At 33.4% G+C, this 10,512-nt stretch overlaps 1 long non-coding RNA gene across 1 annotated transcript in view; it reads right to left on the reverse strand.

Annotated features, from left to right (window-relative positions):
• Positions 1–10,143, reverse strand: part of LOC147829938 (uncharacterized) — a 36,456-nt gene extending 26,313 nt beyond the window's left edge. Inside the window, exon 1 of the long non-coding RNA XR_015446692.1 lies at positions 9,788–10,143. This is a non-coding gene — a long non-coding RNA (uncharacterized LOC147829938). The remainder of the gene's footprint in view (positions 1–9,787) is intronic.
• Between the last annotated feature and the right edge of the window lie 369 nt (positions 10,144–10,512).

The following is a 10,512-nucleotide window of genomic DNA, read 5'->3' on the forward strand; positions in this document are numbered from 1 at the left end:
TGACTACTGAACTCATTTGTTTTTAGAGAATTTTGCCAGAACCTTAATTTCATTTCACTTATTTCTGGAATGTGTCAGATACATAAATAATATATTCATCATTGTTTAACAAAGGGGAAACATGAATATCAGAGATAGGGAAAATACCTGAAGGTTTTTTTTTATCTGACCTCAGATAAAACAAGAATGATCTTAACCATTTTTTTCTTTTATTGATGCTAATGGCAGAGACAGAATATTGAATTAGATGAAAAACAATTGATTTAAATTTGTGTTTAAATGTGGAAACTCATCAGGAGCTTTCCAGAGCACCTGGTACTCTGAATGAGGGGCTCTACCTAGAACAGGGCCCATTTTACTGGCACGAGCCATGGCCAATGCCTTGGCCGAGAGCCCAAAATGCCCACAGTCCCCATCATTCACTGATTTTAGAGAAACGGAAACATCTCATAGGTTGGATCCCAAATAATAATTTATCTTTTTCTACTGAACCATAATGATGTCTTAGTTCATAAAATATCCATTCATTAGTCAATAAAACAAATTAGTTTGATTTAAATACACAAACTATGGTAGTAGGAAAATCACAAAATATTTTCTCTCAATTTACCAGTTGATTAATAGAACAGGCAAAGTGCAAATTAAGATCCTATAGTGACTATCTCATCACTGTTACCATCAAACCAAACAAAGCCTGGAAGAACCTCCTAGATGATGTTTTAGATAATATAGGCTGAATTACGCTTAATGCTATCAAATCTATAGAATAAAGGTCTCACAATGCCATCCAGTGGCTGACTCCCTAAATAATCTATATTAGATACTTTCACTTTGTGAATAAAGGTTGCTTTAATCTTAACCTGGAATTTGTTCTTTGTAGAATTCAAGGCTCTTCTTTACACAGTGTATAGTCACTGAGGTTATCCCATGGAGAAGATAAAGTCGGAATAGGAAGAGGTAAGTAATGAGCACACTATACTCAGCTTCTTTTTCTCAGTAGTGAACCTAAGGGATGAATGTGACACTATGATTTAATTTTCTCATTTCTAGTTCTCCTCCAGGTTACTCTTCCTTGAGGGCACCTGAAGGGAACTTCAGAAGGGCTTTGTCCTATGCTGTTTTAATTTCATTTATCCTGGTTAATTAATTATTTACATCTGTCTCAGTTTCAATTTCAATTGAGGTATTTTCCTTCCAGTCACCTGTCCCTACTACAAAAATGTATTCAGAAAGCCTTGAGACAGCCTTAACTTATCTGCCCTCAAAGAATATATTTTTTTCATTTAGAAGATTTTAAAGGGGTTACCTTGGCAACTGGTGCAATGTACATATTGTGTTGGGGTTACCTTAGTCTGATTTTTTTATAGCAATGCATTATCAACAAAGCACAAGAATCTCTTTATGGACCAAACTTTAAATCTAGGTCATATATATGTTTCTCAGAGAATTCTTCCTTTATGACTTCACAATTTTTCTATACCTATGACTCATATTTTAAATACTGTAATTCCAAATAAATCTTAACTTTTTAAATGAAGAAGATGTTATGTAGGAAGAAGTTGTGATGGTAGAAGGGATAAAAATCGTAGCATTTGGTAAATTTAATTGTAGAGCAATAACTTGGGGAAAAATACCTGAAGTGATGGATAAAGGTCATGCTTAAGAATCAAGGGATTCTGAGAACAGAAAAACAAGATTCAGATTTTCATGAAGTTTTAACACAATTAGGCTCTGAGATTATTTGTTAATGATAAAAATATAAGAGTAAGGAGGGATAGTCATATTTTAGTCATTTGGAAGCCCTTATAATAAACAACGTACTATATATATATATACATTATATATATATGTCATATATAATATATATAGAAACTACAATGATGCTTTGGGAAGATAAAATATTTTTAACAATGTAGATTTACCTTATAAAGAAAGACCACCCTATTTTAAGGCACAAATTGATGACCATATTTCAACAGTTATATTATGTGAAGAGCTAAAGAGCTTATTTATCTATACTTGTTTAGAAATGCAATATTCTCAGAAAATACATTTTATAGTAATTTTTGGATTACCAAGTGCCAAAGTCAGTATGAGTGTGATTGTGAGTGTATGTTTTGTGTGACTATCACAAATATATTACCACGTTCTTGCTTTGGTCTAAAGTCTTCAGTATTACCCCTGCCTGGACAGTAAGAATCAGACAAAATCATGGTCATAAAGTAAAATTATTCCCAAGGTCCAATCTTGCCTTCTAGTCAGCTGATCTTTTACCTAAAAGAATGATCATAATAGTATATAAATATGTAATTCTGATCAGTATTTCTCCTCAATCCTCATCCCACTTCTGAGTTAACAGTCAAGCCTGTTCAAAATGTTTGTAATATATTCTTTTATGGAATGACATCACTAAAACACAAATACAAAGAAGGGCCTTTAGGTTGTTTGGATTTTGTCACGATCTGGAAGACAGATATCACTTACTACCAAGCGTGCTCCATTATCGACACCCAGTAATCCCTTGATGAGCTACAGCACTAGGTTGTTTGGGTGAACATTTGTTTTCCACACTTAAGCCACAGAATTGCTTAAATATGTAAGAGTTAAGTTCTGTTTTTCATAGTTATCCTGTTTCTTGTTTTTGTTTTAGTTAATGCTTTCTTAGCCTGCCTTTGGCAGTGCCCCTCTCTTTAATTCTCTAAGTCATTATAGTGTCGGGTTATAGATTCGAGTCAGAATGGATATTTTTAAATTGTAGGTAATTTTAATAACCACATTTAAATAGAATTTATATGTAGAGGACTATATGGAATCATTTATATAATACCAACCTAAGGTATGTTTGTGTGATACATAGCCCATTCTTTTGATATTTCTCCATGGTATTTCTCAAGATACTGATTCATTCTCTCTCTCTCCCCCACTCCTCTCCTCTCCTCTCCCTCCCTCTCTCATTCTCTCACTCCCTTACTCTCTTGCCTTCCCTCTGCCCCATTAATTTAGTTATTTCAGCCATTTCTCCCATATGTAAGAATAAAACTTTTTCAGTACTTCTAACAAGTTCCAAGGTGATTGCAGAATATAAATTTAATCAGTCAACTAGAGGATTCCAACATAAAGACTTCTCAGGATGTTGTTTTTTTCCATAAACACTAATTGTTCTGCTTACCGACTGAAAAATCTCAGGCTTCTTTGTAATCTATCATCTTCCTCAACTTCCATATCTAGCATAGTCTTGTGAAATCACCACTGTTTACATCCGTATCTCTTGTGTGTTCCTTTCTTTTTATTTCTGGAAAGGTTTTTCATAACTGGAAAAATTAATAGAAGTATAAGAGTGTCCAGAATCCCACACTTGATGAAGTTCAGAATTCTAGCCATTACTCCACATTGACAGTATGGAAGATTCCAGAACCTTGAGGTCTTTTTATTTATTCATGTCTATTTTCCAGAAAGTTGGACTTTGTTACATTGTGATTTCCAGATAAACACTATAATTAGAGGTGTTTCACATGGAAACACAAGCTCACACATTGTATGTACACGTAAATTTGTAAGTCCAATGTGAGACTTATAGACCTACTGATGTGTAGAAGCAATGGGAGAAGAATTGCCTAAATTTCCATTTCAAATTTTTCTTGGAGATTTGTGTAGACCAGAGTAAAGTCTTCTATTCAAATATACTACTGCTTATATAAATAGTGCATTGACTCTCCTCAGCCTAATCTCTGTTTTCCCACTCAAATCTTCCTTGAAACCCCTGTGCACCATTGAAAGGGAACAGCACACATCCATGTGTTCTACACTTCAGGACCTCTGAGGTTTTGCTTCCCTTTCTCACTTTACTGCAGTGCACACTTGACCATCACCAAATACATATTTTTCCTTTCTAATTTCAGCTGATCTGGATGTCCTCTTCTGTATTTTGTCCTGCCATTATCCACATGTTTTATTTTTAATCCAAGAATGGTCCTTTTTCATTAACAGTTTTATTGGATAATATTATACAATACAAAAGTACCAAAATTAAAAGTGTATTATTGAAGAATAGGCCCCAAAATACAATGATGTTGCCACTCTGTGTAGCAAGAACTAGATTATTAGTCTCTTTAAATCCTCCTTCACGTCGCCCCAAAGTTATTGTTTCCTCCCTTGTTGCCAATTTAGCCGTGTCCCTGACATTTATCCCTAAAATATAGCTTCTTGTTTTTTTGAAGCCCACATAAAAGAAATTATGTTGAATATATTTCTAGCTCTGGCTTCTTTTGGTAACCATTATACCTGTGACAGTTATCTGTATCATCTTAACACTAATTCACTAATTTTTCACTAGTATTCTATTACATTAAGTAATAGTATTCTACTACATAGAATATTAGTATTCTATTCTATTAGTATTCTATTACATTAATATGGCATAAGTTATTCATTCTAATACAGATAAACCTTGGGATTATTTCTAATATTTAATCATTTCAAAGTTGCTGCTGTAACTTCTTAAATATGCCTTTCTTCTTTTGGTGAATATATAAATCTCCATTTCTACTAATTATGTACCTTGGAATTAATGTTGAATCTTAGAGTAGGCGTATATTCATCACTAGTAAACACCACTCAACACTTTGCAAGAGCATTGTACAACAGTCTCATTAAAAGTATATGATAATTTTAGTTGCTCCAGCTGCTCACCAGCATTTAGGATTTTCCATTTTTTAAATTTTAGCCCTTTCAATGAGTATCTTTTTGTTGTTACTTTCTCTTGGTTTTATTTTATTTTTAGTTGTTGAGATCAGAGACTCCCTATATTGCCCTGGTTGTTTTCTAATTCTTGGGCTCAAGAAGTCCTCCTACCTCAGCCTCCAGAGTAGTTGGGATTACATGCATGTGCCAGAATGTCCCTCTTTGCCCATTTTTATATTGGTTTTATGTCTTTTTGCTATCAATTTGTAGGTGGTCATTATATATCTTGCAAGTCTTTGTCTCTTATACTTTTCACCACTCTCTGGCTTGCTTTTCATAAAAAAATACCCACAAAACATCCTTTTCCTTTTTACTCTTCTAGTAATGTGTTTAGTTTCCTGGAAATTTAGTTATAACAATTACTACTTTTTCTATTCTTTTCTTTAAACTTCCCTATGAGAATTTCACTAAGATGTATTTCCATGTAATATTATATCACTTTCTTTGTTTTATAATTTATTTAGTCTTTAATCTCTAGGTCCCTGAAATTTAATTGTGACTATTATATGAGATGGTAGTCAAAATATACTTTCTTCTTCTGTATTTACTTTGTACAATATCATATACTGAAAATTCTTTCCTTTCTCTGCTAGTATACAGTGCCAAATTTGCCATGGGCCAATTTTTTCTGTATGTGTGAATTTGTTTCTATAATCTCAGTTCTGTTGCTTATGTACAATTCATCTATTCCTTTTTCAGTACTACATTATCACAATTTTTAATATTATTTTACTATTCTTAGCTCTATATTTACATATAATTTTCAATATCTGATCTTCTATTTACATACAGAGACTGCTAGAATTTGCTGACTTTGCATTAAATCTCAAGATATATTTGGGTAAAACAGACATGTACTATGGAATCTTTCAACATAAAATACTGTATATTCCCTGTTTATTAGGTTCTTTTAAAACATTTCGCTATGTTTTATGTGTGATCAGTGCTGACCACACCATTGCCTTACAGCCACAAGCAGAAAGGATAGGAAAGAGTTCATGGCAGAGCAAAAAGGACATTCCATGTGCGTAAGGAACATGGTCTTTAACTATCACAGCTTAGGGCTAAACCAGGAGAGCATGATGCCAGCCACAGATGAAAGAAAGAGACAACTTCTGCAGGCTGATTAGCCTTATGCACTAATAGTCTTGAAAGAATACAGGCATGATCCCCCTCAGAGGACTGCCTGACACATGAGTCAGAGCCAGTGAGGCAGGCACCGTGATTTCGGGAGTCACACACTTTAATAACAGGGCACAGCTCAGTTGAGAGTGAAAGTATGGAAAAAGGCATATCATATAAATATAATCAAAAGGTGCTGGTGAAGCTATATTAATATCAAATAAATAAGATTAAAGGCAAGGACAATTACTAGAGATAAGAGAAACATTTTATAATGACAAAAATGTCAAGCCAGTGAAAAAATGCAATAATACATATGTATTCACCTAACAAAATATCTTTGAAGAATATATGAACTATGAAATTACAAGTAACATATGTGATTATGGACTTACCACTGTATTTGACCATAATATTTTTAAATTCTTATGCTAAATTTGACCCTTTTAGTGTTTAAGAAACACATTACTTTCCACACCCTCCCCCCTCCCGGACTAGTTTAAAAGAACACACTGACTTTGAGACTCCTGGCTGTAATTCATATAATTGCCACCAGATGGTAGTGGTTATCTGCTCTAAAGTGCACACCAAACAAAATTTTAGAAATGTCACTACCAAGCAAATTAACGGAGAAAGCTAACCATTTACTCTTACACCGCAATCCAATTACAGCATTATAGAATATTTTATTTTAAAATATTTTAAAGACAACTTTAATCTACAAGGAACCAAAAAGTGATATAATTTTTGTCTTGAAGGAGATTATGGACTAAAGGAAAATATCAATGAATCTACTGAGAATGATAACATTGTGTGATAAATAATAATAGGGAATAAAAGTACAAGATTGTACATATTCATGGAACATACATATCTTGTCAGTCTTAGGTCAAAGAAGATTCCTGGAGAGGCAAGTTTCTTTATAATGACCTCCGTCTGGTAGAAGTTATTGATTGCAGTCAAAAGTATCAAAAAAAACTAAAAATGACGAGTGATACAGCAAAACATTTGGGAAACAGAACACTACAAAAATAGAAATAGCATGTTCAAAAATTCAGAGTGTGTGTTTTGTTTTGTTTCACTGCGGATTTGTAGAAAAGGATTTACTATGGCCGAATTCAAAGAATTTAAGCACTCAAATAATTTACTTGGGTGGTGTAGAATTCAAAGAACTTAAGCACTCAAATAATTTATTTGAGTGGTGTAGAAATATAACCTGGAATCATAAGATCATCAGGACCAGACTATTCTGCAAGTGACTTTTACCAGATATTTAAGAAATAAGTACTCCTTTTTTACTTATTCCAGTGATCTGAAGAAGGAAAAGCCAAGACGCTAGAATATCCAACCAATTTTATGAAATGAGTAAAATTCTACCACAAACAAAATATAAGAAAAGAATATAATGAAAACTATATATTTAGGACTTCCAGTTTCCCATCTAGCGTGTACTCTGCAGGTTCCAGTATGAGGTCATGACTTTACAAGGTCACTAGGTCATAGGAATTTTCCAGCCCCGTTGCACTCTTACAGGACCACCATGGTCTATGCAGTCTGTCACTGACCAAAGCATCATTATGTGTGTAGGAGTCCATTTTCCTAAAGCCCACCTTATTAAATTTTTGTAAGAGTCTAACCAACATGAGAGAAAGGAAATCACCAACTCCAACCACTGCAGCCGTCCTGTACTTTCTCAGGGGACAAAACAAACTGACAGCACTTGTGACGCTTATATCCAAGTGACACAAGGTCATTAAGACACTGATATCTGATCATAGGATTACAGAATGCTTCCTCTCCAACGCTTCACCACAACATCACTAAATGACTACTTACCATATTTTCTTTTACCCAACACATCATTTCTACTTTTTAACAAAAAATTATAAGTAATACTTAAGGGACAAACAAAACAGAATAAACATCAGAAGTAGACACAAATGTGGCAGGGATGGAATTATCAGACTGTTAATTTTAAAATAAGTATCATTAATAAATTAAAGAATCTCATAGAATAAGTAGACAATATGAAAGAACAGATGAGTAATATAAATGGAGAGAGGGAAATTCTAAGAAAGAATAAAAAAATGCTAGAGATCAAAAACACTGTAACAGAAGTGAAGGATGCTTCCGGGCATAAGTAGAATGGACACAACGAAAAAAAGAATCTCTGAATTTGAAAGTGTACTAGGTGAGGGCCGTGGGTTTAGCTCAGTGGTTCAGCGCCTGCTTCGCAAGTGCAAGGTCCCAAGTTTGATCACCGGTACCAAAATAAAAATGTAATCTGAAAGTATACTAACTGAAACTCCTGAAACTAAAAGACAAAGAAGAAAATAATGAAAAAAATAGCGAAAAAATATCCAAGAATTGGGCTGGGGATTTAGCTCAGCGGTTCCAGCGCGTACCTCACAAGCACAAGATCCTGAGTTCGATCCCCAGTACCAAAAAAAAAAAAAAAAAAAAAAACCCACAGAGTAGGAATATCAGAAGGGGAGACACACACACACACACACACACACACACACACACACACACAGAGAGAGAGAGAGAGAGAGAGAGAGAGAAAATATTTGTGTCAATCATGTTTCTCTAAATCCTTATTCTAGGACTCAAATCGTAACCTTTATTATTTATGATTCTACTCAATGATATTCTCATCTAATAAAATCTGTAAACGTTTTGGAATATTTCACCAAAGGATTTCAAAGACTGAGATATTTTATTTATTTTTGAATAAATGAAATACAAAAATAGCTCAGATAGTTTAAGAAGAATCTTTTCTAATACATCAATTAATCTATGTGAACATTTTCTCTGAGAAATAAATATTAGGTGATCATTGGTTATTCATTTCATTAGCTCCCTTCAGTAACAAGAATAAAGTTATTTAAATTGGACTTCTCCTCAATATTTGCCAGTATGTATGGTCTTTTACTTTGTATTTGTAAAAATGTCAGATACAATGCACCAAAACAGCATTGCTTTCAAGAGGAAAATGACGATTAACTTGAACATAAATCAAACAAAAAACAAATCTTCAGAACATCAAGAACTTAACACGAAGCAAACAAAGAAAGTCTGACAATAATACTCAGTTACACATTTTCCAGCCCTATTTTTATCAAATTAATGTTCATCTGGTTATGAGAAATTTAATACCAGCAAAATTAGCTAAAAAATAAGGTGTTCAGAAAATAAACAGTTCAGATAAAAAATAATTAAGATATTTTATGTACATGTATCACCTCCCTAAGATGAATAATTATGTACTGCAAACATGTAATACTAATAAAAATTTAAAATTTAAAAAGGAAAAATGAAAGTAAAAAATAAATTTTTAAAAAAGAAAAGAAACAGACCAGACCTTACAGTTAAATTGATTAAATCACATGTTACAGTTCTTATACAGAAGAGCCTTATTGATCCACTTTATTAGGTTAGAACTGGGATTGGTACTAACCTGGGACAATCAGATTGCCGGCTAATCATATTTTTCTTATGTCCACATCATCTTAGCAAAACACATTTCTCATATTCAGTTCGGGAGAGGCCTCTCCAAATATGAACAACCAATTCCCACATCATAGATAATTGGTGAAGAATACATTTGTAATTTCTAGTATATTTTATTTTTTTGAATGGTATATATACTCACCCACCGACATTAACAAGATTCCAAATCTACTTAAAACATCATGCAACTCTAACTACAGAAACAGCTTAAAACTTTTTCACATCAGAAGCACAATTCAAAGATATGAGAAATAAAGGAGCAGTATTTTTCAGAATCCACAACTTCAAGTTACAGCCATCCCTCTTTCAGTTTTTTACTTGAATGTATATACTAAAAGATTGCATTATCAAACTCTTAATTAAAATTTAATCATTCCAGTACATTAAAATTATAATAGAAACTACTACTCACATTGGGGAATACAGTAAGAGAGGTCTATGGAAGAAATCCACATAAGTAATGAGATTAGAATATATACTGCGTGCCACAACACAGAAATGTTAGCACATTATAGAAGCAGATTGTCTATTGCATGAGCTTGGTTTATTATTCTTCCAAACAAAAGTGAATTCCTTAGTTTGCAAATATAGCTGTTCCAGATTCTTCCTGGTGAGAGAGATTTTATCTCTGGTTTTCTTTGTGACTACATCCTGGGAAAGGCAGGATACTTTGAGCTGCTGGCCTTCTTCATGTATTTTCTGTACATGGAGCATAGGTAATGCTTGATTTGAAGAAAAATATCACGTTTCCTATAATAAAGCTTGAAGTTGTTCTGTATAAATTTAGTAGGCACTTAATTTCATCGAGGAGACTCTTGGCTATAATGTTAAGCTAGAGATGTTGACTTCGGTGACTTCTGGGATTGCTCCAATATCAAGGAGAGTTAGAGCTACCACCTTCCAAGTTTTTGTTGCTTGGCAGCAACCAGATTTGGTTTTATTTTTCTGCTTTTAATAGATGTTACCTGAGTGTGATGTATGAAAAAAAATGTTCCTGCTCTGTGCTTATTCTATAACACCTTAAGTTTCATGATACATTATAAATCCTAAACCCAGACTCACAATGGTAAAATGTATCTTATATTTTAGGGATAGCTTATTGTTTGGCTTCATGCAAAGCCTGTCTTCTGTTCTCTG

The sequence above is a fragment of the Heterocephalus glaber genome, unplaced genomic scaffold (assembly GCF_053883595.1).
Source record: "Heterocephalus glaber isolate CG9 unplaced genomic scaffold, H.glaber_assembly_v1.0 deba00000347, whole genome shotgun sequence".
NCBI lineage: Eukaryota > Metazoa > Chordata > Mammalia > Rodentia > Bathyergidae > Heterocephalus > Heterocephalus glaber.